The sequence below is a fragment of the Loxodonta africana genome, chromosome 12 (assembly GCF_030014295.1).
Source record: "Loxodonta africana isolate mLoxAfr1 chromosome 12, mLoxAfr1.hap2, whole genome shotgun sequence".
In the NCBI taxonomy this organism is placed as follows: Eukaryota; Metazoa; Chordata; class Mammalia; order Proboscidea; family Elephantidae; genus Loxodonta; species Loxodonta africana.
In genome coordinates, this window is record NC_087353.1 from 17,738,344 (window position 1) to 17,765,639 (window position 27,296).

A 27,296-nucleotide genomic window follows, 5' to 3' on the forward strand; every position below is an offset into this window, starting at 1 on the left:
ATGTACCACGGTTTGTTTATCCATTCATCTGTTGATGGGCATCTAGGTTATTTCCATCTTTTTGCTATCGTGAACAATGCTGCAGTGAACATGGGTGCGCATATGTATATTCGTGTGACAGGTCTTATTTCTCTAGGCTCTATTCCTAAGAGTGGGATTGCTAGATCATATGGTACTTCTATTTCTAGCTTTCTAAGGAAGCATCATATTGTTTTCCAAAACCATTGTACCATTTTGCATTCCCACTAGCAGTACATTAGAGTTCCAATCTCCCCACAGCCACTCCAACATTTTTTATTTTCTCTTTTTTTGATTCCTGCCAGAAATGCCATGCTGAGATAGTATCTCAGTGTGGTTTTGATTTGCATTTCTCTAACGGTTTTTTTTAACGGTTAGTGATCTCGAGCATTTCCTCATGTGTCTGTTGGCTGCTTGAATGTCTTCTTTGATGAAGTGTGTTCATTTCCTTTGCCCATTTTTTAATTGGATTATTTGTCTTTTTGTTGCAGAGGTACTGGATTTTCCCATAGATTTTAGAGATTAGATCTTTAGCAGATTTTTCGTAGCCAAAAATTTTTTCCCAGTCTGGATTCTCTTTTTACTCTCTTGGTGAAGTCTTTTGATGAGCATAATTGTTTAATTTTTAGAAGATTTCAGTTTTCTACCTTAACTTCTGGAGTCTGTGTATCATTAGTTACAGTTCGTATCCTGTTAATACTGTGTATTAGTGCCTCTAGCATTGATCCTATTTTTTTATTCTATGATCTTTATAGTTTTGGGTTTCATATTTAGGTCTGTCTTAATCATTTAGTGGTACAATAACAGAAATACCTCAAGTGGATGCCTATAACACAATCTAGTAGCTAGAAGTTGAAATTCAGGGCATCAGCTCCAGAGCAAGGCTTTCTCTCTTTGTCGGCCTTCTCATCAGTCTTCCCCCAGACTAGGAGATTCTCCATGCAGGTATCCTCGGTCTAGAGGACGGGCTTTGCTCCTGGCACTGCTTTCTTGGTGGTATGAGGTCCTTCTCTCTGCTCACTTCTCTTTCCTTTTTTTCTCTTGAGAGATAAAATGTGTTGCAGGCCACACCCCAGGCAAACGCCCTTTACATTGGATCGGGGATGTGACCTGGGTAAGGGTGGTGTTACAAGCCTACCCTAATCCTCTTTAACATAAAATTACAATCACAAAATGGAGGAAAACCACACAACACTGGGAATTATGGCCCAGCCAAATTAATACACACATTTTTGGGGGGAAATAATTCAGTCCGTGATGAGGTCTTTGATCCATTTAGAATTAGTTTTTGTGTATGGTGTGAGATATGGGTTTTGTTTCATTTTTTTTCAGACGGACATCCAGTCTTGCTAGCACCGTTTGTTAAAAAGACTGTCTTTTCCCCATTTGATATCTTTGAGCCCTTGTCTAAGATCAGGTGACTGTAGGTGGGTAGATTTACATCTGAGTTCTCAAGTCTGTTGCATTGGTCAATGTATCTCTCATTGTACCAGTACCAAGCTGTTTCAACTACTGCAGGTGTATAGTAGGTTCTGAAGTCAGGTAGTGAGAGTCCTCCATCTTTATTCTTCTTCTTCGATAGTGCTCTTCTTATCCAGAGCCTCTTCCCTTTCCATATAAAGTTAATGATTAGTTTTTCCATCTTTTTAAAGAACGTTGTTGGTATTTGGATCTGGATTGCATTGTATTTGTAGATTGGGTAGAGTTGTCATTTTCACAATGCTGAGTCTACCTATCCTTGAGCACAGTGTCTTTTTCCATTTATGTAGATCTCTTTTGGTCTCTTGCAGTAGTGTTTTGTAGTTTTCTTTGTACAGATCTTTTACATCCCTGGTTTGATTTATTCTTAAGTATTTTATTTCTTTTAGGGGTTATCATAAATATATTGTTTTCCTGATTTCCTTTTCATCATTCTCTTTATTGGTGTATAGGAATCCAACTGATTTTTGTATGTTTATCTTGTATCTGGCTATTCTGCTGAATCTTTCTATTAGTTCTAGTAGTTTTCTCATGGAGACCTCTGGGTTTTCTATGTATAGTACCATATCATCCTCAAGAAAGAACATTTTAACTTCTTCATTATCAATTTGGATGCCCTTTATTTCTTTTTCTTTCCTTATTGCTCCAGCTAGGACTTCCGCACAATGTTAAATAGAAGTGGTGATAAAGGGAATCCTTGCTTTGATCCTGTTCTCAAGGGGAATGTTTTCAGCCTCTCTCCATTAAAAATGATGTTGGCTGTTGGTTTTGAGTAGAAGCTCTTTATCATGTTGAGGAATTTCCCTTCTATAACTATGTTATTGAGAGTTTTTATCAGGAATGGGTGACAGACTTTGTTGAATACTTTTTCTGTGTTGATTGAGATGATCATGTGATTCTTTTATTTATGTGGCGGGTTATGTTGATTGATTTTCTAATGTTCAACCATCCTTGCATATCTGGTATAAATCCTACTTGGTTGCGGTGTATTATTTTTTTGATATGATGCTGAAGTCTATTGGTTAGAATTTTATTCAGAATTTTTGCATCAATATTCATGAGAGATATTGGTCTATAAGTTTCTTTTTTTGTGGTGCCTTTGCCTGATTTTAGTATCAGGGTTATACTGGCTTCATAGAACGAATTCGGAAGTATTCCTTCCTTTTCTATGCTCTGAAATAATTTGAGTAGTACTGGCATAAGCTCTTCTCTGAATGTTTGGTAGAATTCTCCAGTGAAGCCGTCTGGGCCAGGGTTTTTTTTTGTTGTTGGGAGTTTTTTTAATTACCTTTTCCACTTCTTCTCTTGTTATAGGTCTGTTCAGATTTTCAACATCATTTTGTGTTTGGGTAGGTAGTATGTTTCTAGAAATTTGTCCATTTCCTCTAGGTTTTCAAATTTGTTGGAGTATAGCTTGTCATAATACTTTGTTATGGTCTTTTTTATTTCAGTTGTTTCTCTTGTAATGTCCCACATTTCATTTCTTATTTGGGTTATTTGTGTCCTCTCCTGTTTTTCTTTTGTCATTTTGGCCAGCGGTTTGTTGATTTTGTTGATCCTTTACAAAGAACCAACTTTTGGTTTTGTTGGATTCTTTCTATTTTTTTTCTGTTCCCCATTTCCTTTATTCCTGTTCTGATCTTTATTATTTCCTTTCTCCTGGTGGCTGTGGGCTTCTTTTGCTGTTCTATTTCTATCTGAGTTGTGTAGCTAATGTTTTGATTTTGTCTCTTCTTTTTTGATGTGTGCCTCTATTGCTATAAATTGACCTCTGAGGACTGCCTTTGCTGTGTCCCAAAGGTTTTGGTATGATGTGTTTTCATTCTCATTTCATTCTAGAAATTTTTACTCCATCTTTGATTTCTTCTATTACCCAGTGGATTTTAAGCAGGGTGTTATTCAGGTCCATGTAATTGATTTTTTTTTTTCCCTTGTGGTTCCCGATGTTCATTTCTACTTCAATGGTATTGTGATCAGAGAAGATGCTTTGTATTGCCTCAGTGTTTTGGATTTTGTTGAGGGTTCCTTAGTGGCCTAAGATGTGGTCTATTCATTCCCTGTTTGCAGCTTTGGGGTGGAGTATTCTGTATGTCTATGAGTTCAAGTTGGCTGATTGTGGCCTTTAGATCTTCTGTATTTTTGTTGAGTTTCTTTCTAGATGTTCTATTCTTTACCAAGAGTGGTGTGTTGAAGTCTCCTACTGTTATTGTGGAACGGTCAATTTCTCTTTTCAGTGCTGTTAGAGTTTGTTTTATGTATTTTGGAGCCCTGTCATTGGGTGGGAAACCCTGGTGGCATAGTAGTTAAGTGCTACAGCTGCTAACTAAAGGGTCAGCAGTTTGAATCCACCAGGTGCTCCTTGGAAACTCTATGGGGCAGTTCTACTCTGTCCTATAGGGTTGCTACGAGTCAGAATCGACTCGACAGCACTGGATTTTGTTTTTGGTTTTTTGTCATTGGGTATGTAGATATTATTATGGTTATGTCTTCATGATGGATTGTCCCTTTAATCATTATATGGTGCCTTTTTTTGTCTTTTAAGGTGGATTTTGTTTTACAGTCTACTTTATCGGAGATTAGTATTGCCACTTCTGCTCTTTTTTTGGTAGCTGTCTACTTGATATATTTTTTTCCATCCTTTGATTTTTAATAAATTTACATTTTTGTTTCTAAGATGTGTCTCTTGTAGACAACATACTGATGGATCCTGGTTTTTTAACCCATTCTGTTACTCTCTATCTCTTTATGGGTGCATTTAGTCCGTTTACCTTCAGTGTAATTATTGATAGGTGTGAGTTTATTGCTGTCATCTTGTAGTGCTTTTTTGTGGTGCTGATGTTTTCTTTGTTCCTCTTACCCTCCCGCACAGAATTCCTGTTGTTTGTGGATTTTTTTTTCAATTCTTTTGTTTTTGTAGATTTTGTTTTTACTGAGACTTTATGTTTTTTCTTCTTTACTTTGATGAGTAGGTTTGCTAACTTTTTTTGTGGTTACCTTGAAATTTACCCTTATCTTCCTAGGTTTGAACCAGTCTTTTATTCCTTTGCATTGGCTTGCCTTCCTCTCCTTTACAAAGTTCTATACCTACACCGTTTATTCCCTCTTTTATTATTCTGATGTTATTGTCATTTGCTGATTAACCTCTCTGGTTCCCCGTTGTAAATCTTTCAGTTTTGAATAGCCCTTGCAAATTCATTTCCTAGGTTTTTATCTGGCTGGTAGGATCTTGCATCCTAGATTCAGGCTGTCCTCTGATGTTGTTTGTTCTCAAACCAAAGGACTCTCTTTAATAATTCTTGTAAATTTGGTTTGGTTTTTACATATTCCTTTAATTTTTGTTTATCCGGAAATGTCCTAATTTTGCCATCATATTCAAATGAGAATTTTGCAGGATATATTATTCTTGGTTGGCAATTTTTTCTTTCAAGGTTTTGTACATGTCATCCCATTGACTTCTTACCTGCATGGTTTCTGCTGCGTAATCAGAGCTTAGCCTTAGTGTTTCTCCTCTGTATGTGACTTTTTGTTTCTCTCATGCTGCTCTTCTTTGTCTTTGGTTTTAGTGAGTGTGCTTCCCTCTTTGTCTTTTGCTTTAGCGAGTGTGATTATGATATGCCTTGGTGATTTTCTTTTGGGGTCTGTCCCCAGTGGGGTTCACTGAGCTTCTTGGATGGTTAGGTTTTCATCTTTCATGATATTAGGGAGGTTTTCTGTCAGCAGTTCTTCAGAGATCCTCTGTGTGCCTGAGGATTTCCTCTGCTAATCTAGATCCCTGTTACCTCCTGAGGAGAAAAAAAAAAAAAATCAGTCTTTTAGAAAGCTCCTTTACAAAGATATCTTGAGAATAAATCAATGTAAAATTCTAAGATGGAAAACAATGAGCAAATAAATGATTAAGTGTTAAGCATTACTGCAGGCACTACATAAAAACAGATGTATTTCAGCTATGAAGAATATCTGGTTTTTGTTGTTGTTGCTCTTTTGTTTGTTTGTTTTTGTTTTTATTTCTTATCCCTCTAGCCAGTAATTTCAAAGATCCACTTAGGTAAGGAATCGCTTTACGTAGAATAATTTGGTCTTTTGTCTTTGGTTTCTGAGAAACAATCTTTTATTATTATAATCAGAGTATTTTTATTATGTGAAACCTCTGAACAACACCTGAGAATGTGTGCAAATGAGTGAGGGCCAGGAAGACCATACCTGGTCAGCTCACCTCAGTGATTCAATAAATCATGACTATGCAATGGGGCCCCAATCACAACTATTCAATGAAGCCAATAAAACATTTTGAACATGGAAGGTAGGGGGCTTCCTGGATTAGCAAGAACATCTGCTTTCAGGAGGGTGGCATGTTCCTGGGAAAAATAGAAGCCTCGTTCCTGGTCCCCTCCCAGGCCTTGCCCCTTGCATTTCTTCATTTGTATCCTTTCTGGCTATCATAAATGGGTAACAGTAAGTATAGATACTCTCCATGAATTTTGTGAGCTTTTCCAGTGAATTAACAAACCCATGGTGCACTGAAAGCCAGCAAGGGCCAGTGTCTGTCTATATGGCAGTCAGAGGACTGTGTCTTTCTAATGTGTGCTCTGACTTCACTCAGGGCAGCTAGGAGAGGAGAAGGGCTGCATAGCAGCCAGTCTGATGCATAGCGTCCTTCTAACTTATGTGTTCTGACCTGGCTCAGGTGGCTGGATGTTGAAGAGGAGAGTGCCATTTGGGTTGCTGACAATGAGGATAGAGAAATGGAAGGTGAGGACTGGATCCATTTCCAGGTGGAATTGAATTCATGCTGATCCTTACCATGCAGTGAATAATAAAAATAGGATTTGGCCACTGTGCTCCTTGTTTACTAGCAAGGACACAGAATCCCAGATAGACAGACATTGCTCACCTCAGAAACCACAGCACTTTATAGTTCCTGGTGCCTTTGGTTGCTCTGTGACATTATCATCCAAATCGTGGCTACTTTGTTGTGCTTCAACTTAGCTTTCTTTCTAGATTGGAAACTTTCTGAAGCAGGACTTTGTCTTGCCCTTCTTTAAACCCTCCATGAGCATTAGCCTGTATTAGATGTTCAGTAAGTATTTGCTGATTTTTTTTTGATGTATTTGAAAATACTGAAGAGCCCCAGCAGAAAGAGAACTAACAAACTGAAAGTTCCTCTGCAAGGAATTCTCATTTGCAAAGCAAAGAGGCACTCCCTTTAAATAGGTTACAAGCTCTCAAAGTGAAAAAGCAGAGTTAATGCTTTCTTTTAAAAATCATTTATATGCTGCCAGCATATTCCTGTGCCTTTGCTCCAGTCACTAAGCAATGGCACACCCAGCACTGACAATCCTATTGTTCGTTCATGACTGGGGGACAGAGAGCCCTTTCTTGGAAAGGCAATTGAATACAAGTAGCAGGTTCATTTTCAGAAGAAGATGGGAGCCATCTTTCAGAAATGGAAACAGGACTGCTCTCTTCCCCCTCTGCAGGCCAAGAGCTCAGACCACAGGCTTCCCAGTGGGTGTCTAGCTTGTCCATTCAGTTTTGGGGAGGTTTATAAACTCAGGCAGGAGGGAACAAGGAAGTGGAGAGCTGCAAGAGAAGAACAATGAGGAAGTTGAGCTAAGGAGACGCCAAGGGCTCTTCCTCTGCTTTTCAGAGTTAGATCTGCCCTTTTCAATCACACTGCTTGGCACCTTGACACAAGGGAACATCACCTTAGAGCTTTACAGGTGGCTCCTGCTCAAGTCAATGCCAGAATCTAGTGAGAATGAAGGATTCACAAACAAAGCCTGTTGCCGTTGAGTTGACTCTGACTCTTAGTGACCCTATAGACAGAGCAGAGCCGCCCCATAGGATTTCCAAGTGGGATCCTGGTGATGCAGTGGTTAAGAGTTTGGCTACTAACCAAAATGTTGGCAGTTCGAATACACCAGCCACTCCCTGGAAATCCTGTGGGGCCATTCTACTCTGTCCTACAGGGTGGCTATGAGTCAGAATCAACTAGACTTCAAAGGGATTTTTTTTTTTTAATCTTTACAGAAGCAGACTGCTACATCTGTCTACTGCAAAGTGGTTGGTGGGTTCAAATTGCCAACCTTTCAGTTTGCAGTGAACCCTTTAACCACTATACCACCAGGGCTTCTCTGGGAGAGATAACTCCTAATTCTCTCTAAGGCAAGAATGATACCTCTAAGGCAAAGTCGGATGGAAAAGGGCATGAGTAGCTTAACAGGAATACAAAGAACTCCAAAAGGGCACGAAGAAGGTGACATTATCCAGCTCACGATTCTGTCACACACCAATCCTGGGTGAACCACAGAGAAGTGCCAACCAAACCACCACAACTCAGAGTGGGTGGCCCACCTGAGCCTGGGCTGCCCACACATGCCCAGTTGATCGCCAGATCTTCCTTGCCATTTTGCCATTTTTGTCTTTTTTGCGACCAACTCATATTATCAACCCAAGGTGTTATGGTGATGAGTACACTGGCCTGCTAGTCACAAGGTTTTCACTGGCCAATTTTTTTAGAAGTAGATCGCCAAGTTCTTCTTCCTGGTCCATGACAGGGCAGTATTTTGTTCTGTGTACGTCGTAGGATTGCTATGAGTCAGAACCAACTCCGTGGCACCAAACAACAACAAACACGCTGGCCTAGGAGTCACAAGACCTAGGTTCTAGTCCCCTTCTGCCTCTAATTAGTGTGTGACTTCAGGCAAGTCACATCATCTCTCTGGGCCTTAGTGTCTTCGTCTGTCCCATAAATTAGTTGCATTTGAAGCTCTATAACAATTTTTCCGACAGTAATACTCTTTATTCTACGGTAGAATCTCTGACAGTCCTAGAATCAGAGCAGTTTTTCAAAAGATCCATCAAACAGTTTATTAACCCAGGTCCCACTCAGTCCACATGCCAACCATGAGGGGGTTTCCGCTGTCCTCATCAGAATGGGGTCAAGCTCGAATGCTAATCTGCCCTATCTATGATGATGGCCCATAGCTACAAAATAAGACTTTTAAAAGTTCATCTTCCCTTCCTTCCCACCTTCCTCCCTTCCTTTCTTCCTTCTTTCCATTTGCATCTCCTTTGTCATTCTACATTATCATCTAATCCAGATTCATCATGATTTCCATGAAAAATCCTCAGTTAATATTTGTTACATAATGAGGCTGAAGGAGCACAGAAACTGAGCGATGAGCTACCAGCTCAAGTACACACCTCTTGGCATAAAAGGAACAGACTTCTTTAAACTAATTTAGTAAGAAGAAAGACGAGGCAACTTCTATGACTACTCACCCAAGGGCTCAGGGGTCTTATTTTGTGAGCTGCTAAACCTGAAGAGTCTAAAACTCCCATTTCAGTGTGAATGGCTTCTTAGGGAGTAAAAAAAAAAAAAAGCCCATCCTACTCTCCCATCCTCTTGGAAAAGCAAGTTCCCTTTCACACAGTATCACATCAGAGCCTATTAGTACAATTCTTGTTATAGTTCATTTAGGGTAAAAAAAAAAAATCATTAAGCACATGCCACTGCAAACTGTGCACTATAACAGGAAATTGAAATGACCTTTGTTCTGGCACAGAGGAGTGCTGGATTCTAAAAGCCCAGTTGCGCTGGGCTGCAACTTAGGTTGGTGTGGTTGTGTTAATGCACTGCAGCGATATATAGTGTGTGAGCAATCACAGGGTTTTTATTGTCTGCTTCCCTAAATCAGCCCTGCTATCGCTTGAAAAAAGAAGTTACAGCATCTCTATAAAACTATTTGGTTGTAACTAGGTTGTTAAAATTGTTTGCTGAAGTCAGCTATAAAGCGTCAAGAATTTCAATAGCACAGGGTGTCAAAGATAAATAACTGCAGTCAGTGTGTGGCATGGGATGAGATTTATTTTGCAAGTTTCACCAACCCAAAAAAGAAGAGTATATGTTTTAGAAGATACTGCACCATCCAGTTAACGATGTTCATTTAGATTTTTTTGTTTAACACCAAAGGGCATTAAGTCTCTTCATAAATATTAATGAAAGTTTGTTGCAAAACATAAGTCCCAGAATAGGGGAGTCAGCTGGCAGGTTGTGCCACCCAGTTGTGAACTCTACCACCCCTTGGGTAGAACCAGGTCCCCTCTTCTGTATGGTATAAATTTTATGCTTTCATGCTTCCTAAAGAATTACAAAACCCTTAGAGTCCGTCCATCCATATTCTTAGATTTGTTTCTAACAGTAGGTGCATTTTTGGCAGCAACTAAGGTATTTGAATACTAAATGGATGATTTTTTCCCCTTCTGTAGCATATGTTTCTGGTATCACAGACATTCCAAGGATGCCATACTCTTACAGTCATTCGTTTATAAAGGTAAAAAAAAAAAAAAATGAGCCTATGTAACAAATCTATTTCTAAAATCTGCTTTATTTAAACCAGTAGTTCTCAACTGGGGGCAATTTTGACCCTTAGGAAATGTTTGACAATGTCTGGAGACATTGCTCCGCTGCTAATCAAAAGGTCAGCGGTTCAAACCCACCAGCCACTCTGAAGGAGAAAGATGTGGCAGTCTGCTCCTGTAAAGATTTTCAGCCTTGGAAACCCTACGGGGATCACTGTGAGTCAGATTCCACTCAATAGCAGTGGGTGGGGGTGGTATACTGTTATCTAAAAGGAAGACCCTCAACGAGATGGATTGATACAGTGGCTGCAACAATGGGCTCAAGCATAACAACAATTGTGAGGATGGCACAGGACTGGGCAGTGTTTCATTCTGTTGTACATACAGTCTCTATGAGTTGGAACCGACTCTATGGCACCTAGCAACAAGTGGGTAGAGGCCAGGGATGCTACTAAGTATCTTACAATGCGCAGGACAGGAATTATCGAGCCCAAAATGTCAATAGGTCAATAGCCCTGATATAAACCAATTAAAAATTCTCCCTCTTATGTGAAATAAGAGATGGATAGTTCTTTATACTTGAATATTTTAATGCACCTGTAGTTTACTGATGATCCCATTTAACCTCGCCTCAGCCAGAATTGACCTGAGAGTTATATTTCAATAAAAGCTAGTACGATAAAAATTACCAGTAACCTCAGTGTCCTTAAATCCAAGCATAAATATTTCCACCTCATCTCACCTAACTTCCCAACAGCATTCAGTACTGTCAACCACATCTTCATTGGAGAAACACTCTTTATCTGTCCAACTGCTACCTCTCTGGCCCACCTTCTCTGCTGCCTTTGCAGACTTTTCCCAAGCCATTCAAGATTGGAGCTTCCCAAGGTTCAAATCTAGGTCCTCCCTTCTTCTCATATTTTTCTCTTTGCTTAGGCAAACTCAGCCACACCCCAGCTTCAACTACCTGTGTGTCTCCAGCTCGCAGCTCTCTGCATTCCAGGTCCATGTGAGGGCTTACCTGTCTTCTTCAGGATATCTCAAAGGCAACTCAAGCAAAGACCTGGAACTTAACACCAAACTCATGATCTTCCCCTATTTCTAATCCTCATCATCTCAGGAAATGGCCCTATCAATCCAGTTGTAGAGGTCAGAGCCCAGAGGTCATCCTTTACTTCTGGGTAAATCTTATGGTTGAGTTCTAAAATATTTTTCAAATCCATCTACTTCTCTTCCACCTTTATATCACCACCCCGGCACAAATTACCATTAGCTTGACCTGGACTACTTCGATAGACTCCTAACAGACCTACCTGAATCCATTCTGGCTCTTTCTTACCTGTAGCCATAGTGATCCTACCAAGAGTGCCTCAAGTCATACCTACCCCACCCCACCTACGTGCACCACTTGAAACACTTTGACACCTTTCCATTGCTCCTAAGATAAAGCACAGATCCTGAACTTGGCCCAAAAGCCCCTACCATTCACCCGCTGCCCTCCAAACACACTGGCCTTTCAGTCCCTCACACTTACCTCACTCCCTCTGACCATGGAGCCTTTCCCTCTGTTGTTCCCTTTGCTGAGACACTTGCCCCTTTCCCCCTCGTTAGTCTTACCCATCTTTTATATTTCAGCTCAACATCATTTTCTCCAGGAAGGAAGACTTTTGCTCACCTTGGCCATATCAAATGCCTCTTTTACGTCCTCTTAGAGTACCATGCTTTAGTCTTCTTGATGTTTTACTTGTGTCATTTGATTTTTCCCTATCTCCCCCACTGAGTTATTAGCAACTCAAGGGCAGAGAAAGTAAGGCCTCAGAGAACTCAATAACTTGACCAAGATCAATGAGTAAGAGCTGACACTGTCTGACCCCACAGGCCACCCTTCTCTTAATGACAAACTGCACTGTACAGTGAATTGCAGTCAAAATTTTACGTGTATCTGTGGTTTAATCTGAACATCACCTAAGTAACAATTAGACTACATCTTTTAAATAGAATGAATAAATGACTTAGGTTTTCCATTTGCCCTCTTTGGATTTTTTTTTTTTTTTTTTTTTTTTGGTGCTTTAGGTGAAGGAGCCCTGATGGCACAGTGGTTAAGAGCTTGGCTGCTAATCAAAAGGTCGGCAGTTCAAATCTACCAGCTACTCCTTGGAAACTGTATGGGCAGTTTCACTCTGTCCTGTAGGGTCGCTGTGAGTTGTAATCGACTCAATGGCAACTCACTTCAGATGAAAGTTTACAGCACAAATTAGTTTCCCATTCAAAAATTTATACATAAATTGTTTTGTGACATTGGTTTCAAACCCCTCAATGTGTCAGCACTCTCTCTCTTTCCCTTTCCATCCCAGGTTTCTTGTGTCCATTCATCCAGGTTTCCTTCCCTTCCTGCTTTCTTGTCTTGCTTTTGGGCTGGTGTTGCCCATTTGGTCTTGTATACTTGATTAACTAAGAAGCACATTCCTCACGCATGTTATTGCTTGTTTTATAGGCCTGTCTGATCTTTGGCTAAAAGGTAGGCTTGGGCAGTGGCTTCGGTTCAGAGTTAGCAAGGTGACTCTTTGGATTGTTGAGCTACATTTACAGTTTTCAAAATCGAAGAACTGGCTTCCTAAGGAGAAGCAGGCCCACTTTTACAATTTTTCCTCTCATTAAGGTTTGAGTCACCATTCTTTCATTGAGGACTGTGCTATTTAATGAACGTCCTTCTTCTTTCTCCAGTCAGTAGCAAGAAGGGTTGTTTCTGAGTACAGGCCTTCTTGCCATGCCCATCATTTGTTTGGAAGTAAGACAGCACTCAGCTTTAAGTCCACAGCACGCCTCTTGCTTAGGATGAACCTAATTATGAATGCCATTTTATGGTGTCAGTTTTATGAGCAGAAATGCCTTTAAAATAAGCTTTAGAGCATCCCTTAATAAAATAGTAATTGGAAGCCAGTAATTATGTTAAACCTAACAAACACTGGGGAAAAAAAAAAATTATGGTTAAATCAAGTTGTTTCCATAAAGGAAAAGTATAAAACTCTGGAAATAATATATCTGGTAAAGAAATACAATGGGAAGGAAACATATCCCTTGAAACAGAGCATATAAGAAAGTTAATCAGATATGAGATGCCCAAGAAAATATTTGATGTGTTTGAATGTAAATTTTATGAAGGTAGTATGAGTCAGCAATCCCAAGATCCTACCCAAAATACAACAGCAGTTAACTGTAAAGGGATAATTTAATAAATACGCAGCTTTATTCTAATGATCCACCTCTAAATTTCCATCCATGCAATGCACAGCTCAATGTCTTAAAATACACACCAACCAAACCCACTGCCATCAAGTCCATTCTGACTCATAGCGACCCTAGAGGACAGAGTAGAACTCCCCCATAGGGTTTTCAAGGCTGTAAATCTTTACAGAAGCACACTGCCACATCTTTCGCTCGCAGAGCAGCTAGCGGGTTTGAACCGCCTACCTTACGGTTAGCAGCTGAATACTTAACAACTGTACCACTAGGGCTCCTTCAATGCATACCAGGGAGCCTTTATTAAATTCTAAATTGACTTGGTTCATTTTTTTTTCCTTCACTTAAAAATGTGAGACATATATCACATAGCCAATGAATGACAGTTACCTGTTCAGCTGAGAATCAGCCTTAAATTATTTATTTCTGAGACCACAATTGAATCACGTTTAATGGCTTTGAAAAACGTGCACAAAGCCTGGCTGGGTGACTGGTGCTGCTCTGTGTTGCGCTGTCCAGCTTCAGAAGGCCTTGGCATTAGCACTTGTATGAAATTCTCAGGCTCTGCAAAGTGGGAATTAACAGGCTCTCTGGAAATAGACAAGCCAGTTAAGCTTAGTTACACTGACTGCTTGCCTGTCTCTCTCCTCTGTCTTCCTTTCCTCCCCCTGCCCATCTCCCCACTGCACACTGTACACGGGAGAAAGACTGGGCAGAGCCTCCATCCTGCCACTTAGCAGCAGGTGACCTGCTTAACTTCCCTGAACCTCATATTTTCATCAGCAAAATGAGATAATAGTCCTTGCCTCTTAAGGCTATTGTAAGGATTAAACGAAAGAACCCAAACACAGCACTGAGCACCGAGCCTGTCACAGTCCACCCCTCCCCTCCTGACTCTCAACTCCTCCTGGGCTGTCCTGATGGCAGTTTGCTGACCTTCTGAGACCAGAGCTCTTCTCTAATCCTCTTCCCCCCTTGTTTTCTGACAATCTCATGACTAAGGACTCCCTTTGCCTTTATGTACTTTGGAGTCTGATTTAGCTTATAACACCACTGGACCAGAATCACAGGTAGATCAGGCTGTGTTACACCTAAATGCTGAAATCATCAGAATCAGCCACTCACTTTTCAGGCGGTAGCTCCTCTCTACGAGAAGACACAGTTCATCACAAAATAACACCCAAAGGGACACTCGCCAAAGGGCCCATGAGCATATAATCTCATACAAGGTTCTGCACCAATTTTTTTTTTTAAGGCAGTGTTTCTGCAACTAAATAGTACAATCTCTAGGCAGTCAGAGGAAAGATACAGACAGACTGTCGTATGAATTTCATTCCAATTCCAGAGGATGGAGTTAGAGGAGAAAGAGGAGGGGAGGAGAAGCATGGGGGGGGGCAGGGGGCAGGGGGCAGGGGGCAGGGGGCAGGGGGGAGATCTGCTTTGCTAAGTCCAGACCCACAGCACCCCCTAACCCAATTCCGTCTTAAGACTCCTCCTATTACATTAGCCAAGGTTCCCAGACAGGCAAACAGAAGGTGAAAGGCCAGAACCAGAAGAGACAGAGGGAGAATCAGCTGTGAAGGAGGGGAAGGAAGATGGGAAAGGGAGCCCACCAAAAAGTGCTCCCAGATCCCAGCTTTATTGTAAAACTGCCCTGATCCCATCCTCCCACCCCCACTGCCCACACAAGACTTTTCTAGCAGGTGTTGGCTAATATCTTGGAAGAGGAGTGTGATTTGATGAATTAAGCATGAGGACACACCAAGACAGTTTGACTTATAAACTTATTACCTATGACCGGAACTCATTTTTTTTCTTTCGTTTTCTAGAAATTTGAATGATGGTAGCAATGAAACTTGTGATGATAGACCCTTCCAGTGAGTCACAGCCCAGTCATCCAGGAGCATGTTATACAGGAGCGTCATTTATTTTTTATAAGTGATGCTTGCAGGGATACCCTAGCAACACAGAACAGACTTAGAATTCAGAATTAAGAGAAAAAGGAAATACACAAAATTGCATCTGCAACAAGATTGCAAAGATGTAAAGTTGAGACACATAAGGGGGAGAACCATGTATGAGGGTGAAGAGTAGATGTCTTAGGATGGTGGGAAAGCACACTGTCCCTTTCCTAACCCTTATATTACAGCTGTGTTACAGCTATAGTTTAAAATTAAGTTAAAAATTTGTAAGCAGTTAAAAAAAAATCCTAATTGCCAAAAATTAAAAGCGACCAATCTAAAAAGTGAATAGCTAAACAGACTGTGGTACATCTATACAATGGAATATTATAAAAGAAACAGTTATCAAGCCATGAAAAGATGTGGAAGAAACATATGTATATCGCTAAGTGAAAGAAAGGTGCACCTAATCCAAGCCATGGTATTTTCAATCACGTCATATGCATTCGAGAGCTGAACAATGAATAAGGAAGGCCTAATGCATTCGAATTATGGCATGGACAAAGAATATTGAATATACCATGGACTGCAAGAAGAACAAACAAATCTGTCTTGGAAGAAGTACAGACAGAAAGCGAGAATGACGATACTTCGTCTCACGTACTTTGGACGTGTTATCAGGAGGGACCAGGTCCCTGGAAAAGGACATTATACTTTGTAAAGTGAAAAAGAGGAAGACACTCAACAAAATGGATTGACACAGTGGCTGCAACAATGGGCTCAAGCACAGCAATGATTGTGAGGATGGCACAGGACTGGGCAGTGTTTCGTTCTGTTGTACATGGGGTCACTATAGGTGACGGACTCAGAACCGATTGGACAGCACCTAATAACAACAAGTGAAAGAAGCCAGTCTGGAAAAGCTACATATTATAATGATTCCAACTATATGACATTCTGGCAAAGACAAAACTGTAAAGACAGTGAAAAGATCAGTGGTTGCCAGGGGGCCAGGAGGAGAGGGGAAGAATGCGGTGTAGCACAAGGCATTAGTAGGGCAGTGAAACTATTCTGTGTGACACTGTAATGGAGGACACGTCATATTATGCATTTGTCAATACCCATAGGACTGTACAACACGAAGTGTGAACCCTCATGTAAACTCTGGACTTCAGTTAATAATATATCAATCATGGTTCATCAATTGTAACAAACGTACCACATGAAAGCAAGATGTTAATAATGGGGGAAATTGTGGGTAGGGGTATAGGGGAATTCTCTGCACTCAGCACAACTTTCTTGTAAACCTAAAATCATTCTAGAAAATAAAGTCTATTTAAAAATCCTGTTCTAAAGTGCATTTGTTAACCTTCTCCTCCCCGCTTACTTCAGACCGTGATGTCCCATACCCATTGCTGTCGAGTTGATTCCAACTCATAGAGACCCTACAGGGCAGAGTAGAACTGCCCCGTAGGGTTTCCAAGGAGGATCTCAAACTGCCAAACTTTTGGTTAGCAATCACACTCTTTAGCCACTAATGCCCCATGGTGGGGGAAGGGGGGTACATTATAAAACAAGGTAAGCTTTCCAGGCTAGCTCACAAATGTCCTTTTGCTCTGATGGCCATGATTCAATGTTATCATGGACCAGCCTCGAAACAAACCACTCAATGAGGTTTTTAATCATGGTTTCTTGGGAAAATAGTTCTCTTACCACGAGCATCTTGTTCCTCCTCCCCCAACTGCAGGACGGAGTAGAGCAGAGCTTGAAGGAAGCAGGTGGTTTGTTTCTTCTTGGGGCCCTGGCTGAAACAGCAGGTGTCTCTAACCCACAAGGTGCAGAGCTGGAAGGCAGGGTGAAACGAGAAGTCCTGTCCACAGGAGAGAAGTTATTTAGGCCAGAAAAGTATATTCAAAGCAGAGAATCCAGCAAGGGGTCTGAACACAAATGTAAGGAGTTGAGAGGAGCCAAGCAGGGATGAGACAGGCAGGGAGCTGAGGACAAGGAGCAGAAGGCTGGGGCTGGAAATGATGGCGTTCCTGGCTCCCCCTCAAGATAAGGCCCCTGTGCCTGCTGCTGGATTTTACCTCACTCCCAGCAAGAATCTCAAAAGGAGCCTTGGTGACACAATGGTTAAATGCTCAGCTGTTAACCAAAGGGTCTGTGGTTTGAACCCACCAGTGACTCCATGGGAGAAAAGACCTGGCGATCCGCTCCCATAAAGATTACAGCCTAGGAAACTGGATGGGGCAGCTCTATCCTGTGGTGTAGGGTTGCTATGTGTCAGAATCAACTAGGCGGCACACAACAACAAAATAAGAATCCCAGGGGAAGTGGTGGTTCAGTGGTAGAATTCTCACCTCCTATCCAGGAGACTAGGGTTTTATTCCCAGCCAATCCACATCATGGGCAGCCATCACCTATCTATCAGCAGATATTTGTGTGTGGTTATAATGCTGATGGATTGACACAGTGGCTCCAACAATAGACTCAAGTATAACAACAATCGTGAGGATGGTGCAGAACCTGGCAGTATTTCATTCTGTCATACCTAGGATCGTTATGAGTTGGAACCAACTCGACGGCACCTAACAACATGACTCTGAGCAGGTTAGAGCAGAGCTTCCAAACTAAGACAGACTAGGAAGAAAAGGCCCAATGATCTACTTCCAAATACCAGTGAAAACCCTGTAGATCACAATGGTTCAATCCATAACAGATCACAAAGATGGCACACAGGACAGGGCAGTATTTTGTTCCCTTGTACATGAGGTCACCATGAGTTGGAGGCCAACTTGACAGCAGCTAAAAACAACATCAAGAACATCCCCACCCTTTATTTTTCTCCCTACCCTCTCCCTCTACCAGCCAGGGCAAAGGCCATCAGGCCTGCACTGGGGAAGGAGACAGGAGAGTACTTGGAGCACTATTCCTGTCTTGAGGCCCAAGCAATGGCCACTGGCTGCCCAGGTTACAAGGACAAGCTAGCCTAAATCAGTACTGTCCTGTGACACATTGCTTTCCAGATCTGGGCATTCCACAGACACCTCTGTAGTATAAAGCCCACCTTTATGCACAACCTGTTGACACAGGGGACTCAATGACTATGTCTCCTCCCACCCATGGAGTTCAGTCATTCCTGTGAAAAAGAATGTGGAAGCCTTAGGTGATTTTAAGAGGAGGAAAGGACTGTCTTCCCAATCTGCAAAATGACTGGCCACTCTGCAGAATGTAATCATTGCCCCATATCTAATGCCAGGAACCCTGAATCAAGATTGTCCAAGAGAGACCAGTTTGCTCCCAATGGCTGGGCACCACACCTGAAGAAAGGATATGACCTCAGCCCAACCAAGATGCCTTTATTCTTTAAGAGAAGGCTGCTTAAGCTTGGTCTGCCTTTAATGACTACAGATTCCCTTTAACCACAAACTTCTCCCTTTAATCAGTGACTCTAACCAGCTTGTTTAGGTATGTGTTTCAGGAACCATTTAGAGGAATCTTAAACTCATTAAAGCAAATCTCTTCTCACCTGCCCTCTACACCCGGGTTCTCAGTTGTGTGCCAACTGGCAACTGGAAATCATAACTTCACACAATGCCTTTCATCCTACCAAATCCCTATGTCTTTCATTACTTGTCTGGAGGTAAGGGAAACTGTTGCCTGTAGGATCCTTGATAATCTAGCAACTTTTGAAATGGGCAGTTTCTAGTTTTGAGTCAGTTAACAAAATCATATACCTACAAAAGCTGGATAATGCATAAGGAAGACTGAAAAAGAATTGATGCCTTTGAATTATGGTGTTGGCAAAGAATATTGACTATACCATGGACTACCAGAAGAACAAACAAAACTGTCTTGGAAGAAGTACAGCCAGAATGCTCCTTAGAAGCACGGATGGCAAGATTTGGTCTCTCGTACTTCGGACATGTTATCATGAGGGTTCAGTCCCTGGAGAAGTACATCATGCTTGGTGGAGTGGAGGTTCAGTCAAAAAGAGGGGGACCCTCAATGAGATGGATTGACACAGTGGCTGCAACAATGGACTCAAACACAGCAATGATTGTGAGGATGGTGCAGGACCAGACAACATTTCATTCTGTTGTACACGGGGTTGCTACGAGTCAAAACCAACTCACCTGCACTTAATAACAACAAAGTCCCAGAATGGTATTGACCCAGGATAGTGGAGACAGATTGTAGGGTCTTGGATCCACTTACACTGGTTGAAATTTGATCCTCAACCTCCCTTTGTAATACACATTTTGCTCTGATCTTTGGCTCATGTGTCATTTACTTGAAATGAGAATTAAAATGACTAAATGACCATTGACTTGACATTGGGCATCTAGTGCAAATTGCTGTGTCTGCTTCCCACTGTGTCCCCTTCCCATAGAGAACAACCCTGGCCCAAGCAACCCAAATTCACTCACTTACCAAAAAGCAACCTCATGATAAACAGAGAAAAAAAGATTGAAGTTGTCAAGGATTTCATTTTACTTGGATCCACGATCAACACCCATGGAAGCAGCAGTTAAGACATCAAAAGATGCACTGCACTGGGCAAATCTGCTGCAAAAAGACCTCTTTAAAGTGTTGGAAAGCAAAGATGTCACCTTGAAGACTAAGGTGCGCCTGACCCAAGCCATGGTATTTTCAATCATACCTTATGCAAGCGAAAGCTAAACAATGAGTAAAGAAGATCGAAGAATTGATGCCTTTGATTGTGGTGTTGGCAAAGAATATTGACTATTCTATGGCCTGCCAAAAGAACGAACAAGTCTGTCTTGGAAAAAGTACAACCAGAAGGCTCCTTAGAGGCAAGGATGGAGAGACTACACCTCACATACCTCGTTATCAGGGGAGATCAGTCCCTGGAGAAGGACATCATGCTTGGTAAGGTCGAGGGCTAGTGAAAAAGCAAAAGACCCTCAACAAGATGGATTGACACAGTGGCTCCAACGATGAGCTCAAGCATAGCAACGACTGCAGGGTGGCGCAGGATGGGGCAGTGCTTCGTTCTGTTGTGCACAGGGTCACTACGAGTCGGAACCGACTCGATGGTACCTTACAACAACAACAATAACCTTATCCCCAATTACTAGCAAGCCTGATAATGGAAATAAAGAGGGAAAAAGAAAAACTTGAGGAATAAGCGAAAGTGGAAAACGAACTATAGTCCTAAACAGTTCAAGAGGAAACGATCCAGCCATCTCTTCTCTAAGCAGCATGAAAGTGTAACGTTCATAGTATTGGAGAGCTACTTCACACTGCCGATGGGCCTACACTGTTGTTTATATTGATGTTTACGCCTTCCATCTCATTTTTGACAATTTCCAATTTTCCTAGATTCATACTTCATACATTCCAGGTTCCAATTATTAATGGATGCTTGCAGCTGTTTCTTCTCATTTTGAGTCGTGCTGCATCAGCAAATGAAGGTCCTGAAAGCTTTACTCCATCCGTGTCATTAAGGTCAACTCTACTTTAAGGAGGCAGCTCTTCCCCAGTCATCTTTTGAGTGCCTTCCAACCTGGGGGGCTCATCTTCTAGCACTATATCAGACAATGTTCCACTGCTATTCATAAGGTTTTCACTGGCTAATGCTTTTCAGAAGTAGACTGCCAGGTCCTTCTTCCTAGTCTGTCTTAGTCTGGAAGCTCAGCTGAAACCTGTCGTCCATGGGTGACCCTGCTGGTATCTGAATACCGGTGGCATAGCTTCCAGCATCACAGTAACATGCAAGCTCCCACAGTACGACAAACTGACAGACACATGGGGGTGGTGGGCCTATGTTCTCCTTAAATTACAATCACAGTTTGATATAAAAATGCTAGCTTATTGAAGACTGTTTTGCAGACCAATAATGTCTGAAACCTGGCCAAGGAGAACAAGTAAAAGGAGATGATCTCTTTCTTGTGGCTAATCCCCACAATAGAAAATTCATTAGGCATTCATACTATTCATTGGCCATTGTTCTAAGATTGCATCTATTCTTCTGATCTGATTTTGCTTGTTTTACCATTTCCTCTTACTTTTCCCCCTTCCTTTTCTTTTTTTTAAATATTCTAGTCATTTGCTTTCAATGACACCCTCCACTTTAGGATGAGTAGTAACAGTAGGTGAGGCAGTAAAGATGAATAAGTGCCTTTTCCATTTGGGGATTACCAAAATATTGTTCTTTGATTAGCAATTGATACTTTAAGCTTGAGATTGAGCCAAAGACTTTGCTATAAATGGCCCCAGTTGCTGAAGCTGTTCTGTGAAGCTGGGCCACCTGCAGCCATCCTTCCAGCCTTGTCCAGCCATGCTCCCTGTCTGTGGCAGGGCTTCTGGGCAGTTCTGAAACCCTCCTGGGCCCTGCCTGCAGCAGCTCTCCACTTCCAGCTGGCCCTGACACTTGTCAGTGAGCTCTGCTCTCCCCATCCCCAACACATGTCCAGCTGTGGGTGGGGAGGGCTGGAGTCTCCGTGGCTGCCTGTCTGGCCAAATTCCAGGATTTCATGTGGCCAACTTCCCCTCTGCAGCTTTTTTCTGCTTGTCTTCACCACAAGGTCATAGTCTCTGTCTCCTCCTTTTGACACCCATCTTCTTTTCCATGGCAGTCGGCAGGCTGCATCTGCAACCATCTAGACAGAACAAAAGGAAATGCTTACCAGTCACCCATTCACTCACTCACTGTTTGTTCAACACCTACAGGGTGCTAGATAAATTACCGGTACATGGGCCGTGTTGGAGAAATTACAGCATCTGTCCTCATTGTCTCACCTGATCACCAGGAGGTGAATGGGAAAGAGATGACTATTGTTCCCATTTTATAAATAAGGAAACCGTGGCTCAAAGGAGTCTAAGTGACTTGACCAAGGCCACACACTAATAGTTCATAGCTTCCATGCTCAGCCTTGGATTATTAGTATAACCATCAACGTTATACTGCCCCCTGGTATTGCTAGAGTGAGAGAATATAACGAAGTTAAAAAAAAAAAAAATGACTTACGGAATTTAGGCTTGCAATGTGGCTGGCAGTAAGACAGGTGGGGGAAAACATTAAAATGGCGACAAAAAAGAGACTACAATTAAAGGTCAAAGGAGTTGTACCACCCCAGTGTACAGGGAAGGATACCATGAGCATGAATTGAAGGCTTCAAGGATAAAAGGACAAAAAAAGCAAAATTTGACCTGGGCCTTGAAAGATAGTATATGTGTATTAATTTCACAGGACTGCCATAACAATGTACCACAAACTGAGCAACTTATAAGAATAGAAACTTATTGTCACAGTTCTGGAGGTTCAAAGCAGGGTGTCAACCATGTTGATTCCTTCTGAGGGCTCTGAGGGAGAACTTGTTCAATATCCCTCTCCTGTCTTCTGTTGGCTCCCAACAATCTTTGGCATTCCTTGTCACTCCATTCTCTCTTTGCCTTTGTCTTCACATAGCTGTCTTCCTTCTGTGTCTCTCTGTGTCTCTTCTACACTTTTATAAAGACACCACTAGTCCAGTATGACCTCCTGTTTACTGATAGTATCTTCAAAGACCCTACTTCCAAACAAGGTCACATTCACTGGTACCAGGGGTTAGAACTTCAGCATATCTTATCGGAAGTCACAGTTCAGTCCATAACAAGGTATCTCAATTGATGAGGAAATGAAAACAACAGTCGTCTTGGTAGATAGCTCAGTCTGGAGAAAGATGAAGAGACAGGAGTAAATAAAACATAAGCAAAGAACAGGGAGAGGACCAGGCTGACTGCTGGAGGACAAAGCCTAATCCATGAGTAATGGTAACGAGGTTTGCTAGGTCTGTTAGGATGCAAAGTGTGGATGGCAAATGTCTTAGGTTGAGTTCTCTAGAAAAGCAAAACCAGTAAAGTGTAAATAGAGAGAGAGAGATTTATAACAAGGGAACAGTTCACATGACTGTAGAGGCAGGAACGTCCCAAGTCTGTGGATCAGGATAGAGGCATCTCCTGATTCACGCAGCCACAGGGGTTGGCAAACCCAAGATCAGAGGTCGGAGAGCAGGGCCTCTGCACACAGGCTGTGAAGATCGATGAATTCTGAGATAGATAGGCAAAACTGCAAGGCTTCCCCTGATTCACATAGTTGCAGGGGCTGGCAAACCCAAGATCTGCAGGTCAGAGAGCAGGAGCCAGCTGCAGGAGCCAGAGCAGGCAAAAGCCAGAACATACGCTTATATTTGGATGCAGGCCAGAGGCCCAAGGAAACTCCTTTTCAACTGGTTGGCTACAAATAGCAGATCCCATCATGTGGGTGATCACATATAAACACTGAAAATCATGGCCCAGCCATGCTGACACACAATCTTAACCATCACAGCAGGCTAGGGATTTTGTACTGGCCTTCCAATCCTGTGGAGCCCTGGTGGTGCAGTGGTTAAGAGCTCTGCTAACCAAAATGTCGGCAGTTCAAATCCACCAGCCAGTCCTTCAAAACCATGTGGGGTGGTTCTACTCTGTCCTGTAGGGTCTCTATGAGTCAGAAACAGCTTGACAGCAATGGGTTTGGTTTAGTTTTTTCTTTTGGTTCCAACCCTGTACCCTCTCCTTGGTAAGAATTACATGCATATTTGTTCTCTGTTTTCTAAATGCTACTCATGTTGAATTTTTTAAATATTTTCCTTTCCTATTTGTAATGCTGCTGTTGTTTATTTTCTCTTATTTATATTATCAGTGAACTTCCTCTATTTTACAAACCTTAATGAACTTTTCCACATGTACCCAGAACCCAGTAAAAAAAACTTAATGAACTTTCCCACATGTATTTCACATTAGTTTAAGAAAATAGCAATATGTTTCTAAAGTCATGGGTTCCTATCTTCTAGTAGCATATACTCAAACTAAGAACCTTGAACCAGGGAATGATCTGCCCATAAAAAGATATTTTTCCTCCTTTCTGCTGACAAGAACTGCATAGTTACACTCCCCCTTCCCCCCCCCCACCCCCCGCTTGCTGGCCAGAAGCTCAGAGATAAATTTTTACTCAGTCACAAAAATCATGAATCTTTCTGGTTGTCGTATTTGCTTTGCCTCCTTTCTTCTTATTTCCAATGCCATATATGTTTATTAATCTTATTAACTCTACATTTTTTGTTGAAGATCACCTCAAAGCCTTTTTTGCAGGAGGCAAGGTAAGAAAACATCACCAGCCAATCAAAAATGATACTTTTGCTTCACTCTAGCTCATTTCTTCAACAAACATTCACTAGTACCTACAATGGGCCACACCTGTGCTGGGTGTTTGGGATCTAGAAAGAAGACATGTTCCTGCCTTCAAATAGTTTGCAGTCTAGAGGATATGATGAATTTGAAATAAATATCATAATGTATTAAGTGCTAGACTAAAGATCTGGATGAAGTGCAGTGGGAACAGACAGGATCTATTCTGCTAGTTTGCCTGGGGGTCAAGGAAACAGAGCAGGTGGGCTGAGAGAGTCTACTCCACTCTGTGAAAGCCTCCCTGCCTCACGCCTGGGATACAGGAGAGACAGTGCACAGGAGAAGAGAGGAATCAGCAGAGGGATTAGGTCGGTATGGTGGCGATGTGGTGTGTAGGCAAGAAGGTTGGTAGCAAAATAAGCTGGGATCAGATTTTGAGGGGCACTGTTTGCCAGGCCTGGAGTCCAATCATCTCTCTTACCTTTTGGGTCTCCCCCTTCTTCGTCTTCCATTCTCCCCACCTCTTCAGCCTTTACTGCTCCCTACGTCTCCTCTTTCACCCATTCCTTCTACTCGGAGAGGAAAGTAAAATGCTGACTGTAGAAAGGACTTCAGGAAGAGGAGCTTGCTGTCTGAGCCACAAAAGCTGCAAAATGTTAGGGTTGAACTCTATTGGGGGAACAAGGGACAGTATGGTGGAGGTTAACCATAATTTAAATATGATGAAAAACAATCCAGGTCTGGCTGAAGAATTCTGACCTCGGGTGCTGAGGGAGAACTTCAGTGAAGCTAAGATAATGCTTATAATTCTTTGCACACAGGATAACCCTTCTGCCCCTCATAAATTGGCTCATCCTGAACCCCCTGCCTGGAAGGCCATGTCCCTCTTCCTAACTGGATGGTACCAACTAATCTCTCAAAAAACACTTCATGTGTCACCAACTCCAGGCAGCCTTCCTTGACCCCCAGCACCCTTTTCTCTGATCCTGAGAACTCTTCTGTGCTAGCACTTGCTATGGATCTGTTTCCCTACTAGACTGAGCTCTACGAGGGCAGAGAGCATGTCTTAAGCATCTTGGTTTCTCCAGCTCCCAGGAGAGCACAGGACACAGAGCGGGGGGAGCAATAAATGCATTTTGAACTGGCAGGAGGCGGGAGAGGCCCACAGACCTCGGAGAGCATTCTGTGAAAGCCAAGTTGAGAAGCTAACAAAATATAATCAAGGTTTAGGGGCACATGCCCTTGCCAGATAGTAGTACTAAAACAAACAAAAAATAGTGAAACGGCTCCAAAGGGTTTCCAGGGCTATAAATCCTTACGAAAGCAGACTGCCACATCTTTCTCCCATGGAGCTGCTGGTGGGTTCGAACCACCAGTGTTTCCTGGCAGCCTGAATTCTTACCCACCATGCAACCAGGGCTCCTCGATAGTAGTAATACAAAATAAATAAATAAATAAACTAAACCCACTGCCGTCGAGTTGATTCCGACTCACAGCGACCCTATAGGACAGAGTAGAACTGCCTGATAGAGTTTCCAAGGAGCACCTGGCAGATTCGAACTGCCGACCTCTTGGTTAGCAGCCATAGCACTTAACCACTATGCCACCAGGGTTTCCCAATATTTTTCAATAGTAGTAATAGCACCCATTTATTCAATACCCAGTAGGTGCCAGACTGGGTTATGACCATCGCATGTCTTACTTTTAATCTACATGGTAGGTGATATTATTCCCTTTTATACAGATGTAGAAAACGAATGTCAGGGAAGTTAATTTGACCAAGAGCTTAATCACTAAGTGTCTGAGCTGAGACTGGAACCCAAGTTTACTTGGTATCCTCACTTCCACTCCTGATCACCCCAGCCTTCATCCTCACATTCTTCGTACAGTAGCCAAGGAAATACTTTTTAGTCCCTTTCCTTAAAACACTTTAATGGCTCAGAGAGGGCTTCTATGACTATTCTGTCTAAAGTGGACCCTACCAACTCATTAATCCCTCCCATCATAATTCTTTGGGCTTTTCATTTATAATTATTGCTTTTCAGTATATTTAAATTATAGTTATAAGCTATAATTATAATTAACAATTATAAACTATAATCATAATGTTTTCTTGTGTATTGCATGCTCCCAGTCGACTTGAAGCTCCATTATCATGTCTAGCCCTTAGTAAGTGTTCAATAAACATTTGTTAGAAGCCTTACTCCAAAGCCCATGTTCCTTCCCTATGCCACACTCTTAATGGATGAATGCTATCACTTAAAGCAGAGATACCCCATGAGGAGGCTCAGGAAGGAAAGAAGAAAATAGTCCATGCTGTAGATACATGGAGACAGACCTGGTGACCATGACAAAGATTTATAAGATAATTTCAAACTACAGAGGTGATTAAAGAGAACAGATAAAGACCTACGAAGGGAGGTTAATAAGACTATAGTTATTTTAACATTAAAGAGGAAAAACAATCAACTGAGTAATTTAATAGATTCAAGAATATAACTAACATTATGGATTGAATTGTGTCCCCAAAAAATATGTGTTGTAAATCCTAACCTCTCTGCCTGCATAGACAACTAATAATAAATAGGTTTATTGTTCCTTCACTAAAAGAAGAAGATAAACCAGTTGTAAGATTTATTAAGTTAAGAATATGGAAGAAGTTGCTACCATCAGGAAGCCAATAAAGGAATCCATTTCCTCGGAAGGTACTTTCTAGAGGCATACAGTCTTCTCATGTATCTGAGACAACTTGGAGACAAGGCATAGTATAATCTCTCCAGATTTGATCTGACTTGGATTTCAGTAGGGCATTCGCCTAAGGGGTGTACATTAGGGTGTCCTAATAAGATCCCTTCTTTGTTGGTCTATGGAAGAAACCAAAATCCTTGCAAGAAGTATTCTTGCACCAAGTAGGAAAATATTTTGTTTTAAAATTATTCTTAAAGAAATTCCATTCAAAATGATACCATTGCCACTAACCACCCATACACACAAAAAAAAAAAATTAATTTAAAAATAAACCTCATTTCTTAATTCCTCTTGCACAAATGAAGGAACCAACCTAAAACAATGCCATGTAGGTGACAGACTCACAGCACATACTGAGCCACAGCTCAGTGC

General features: G+C 41.8%; 1 long non-coding RNA gene across 1 annotated transcript in view; it reads right to left on the minus strand.

Moving 5' to 3' along the window:
- Positions 1-27,296, minus strand: part of LOC135232928 (uncharacterized) — a 375,578-nt gene that overhangs the window by 1,947 nt on the left and 346,335 nt on the right. The window contains exon 11 of the long non-coding RNA XR_010323549.1: positions 4,958-5,279. This is a non-coding gene — a long non-coding RNA (uncharacterized LOC135232928). The remainder of the gene's footprint in view (positions 1-4,957; positions 5,280-27,296) is intronic.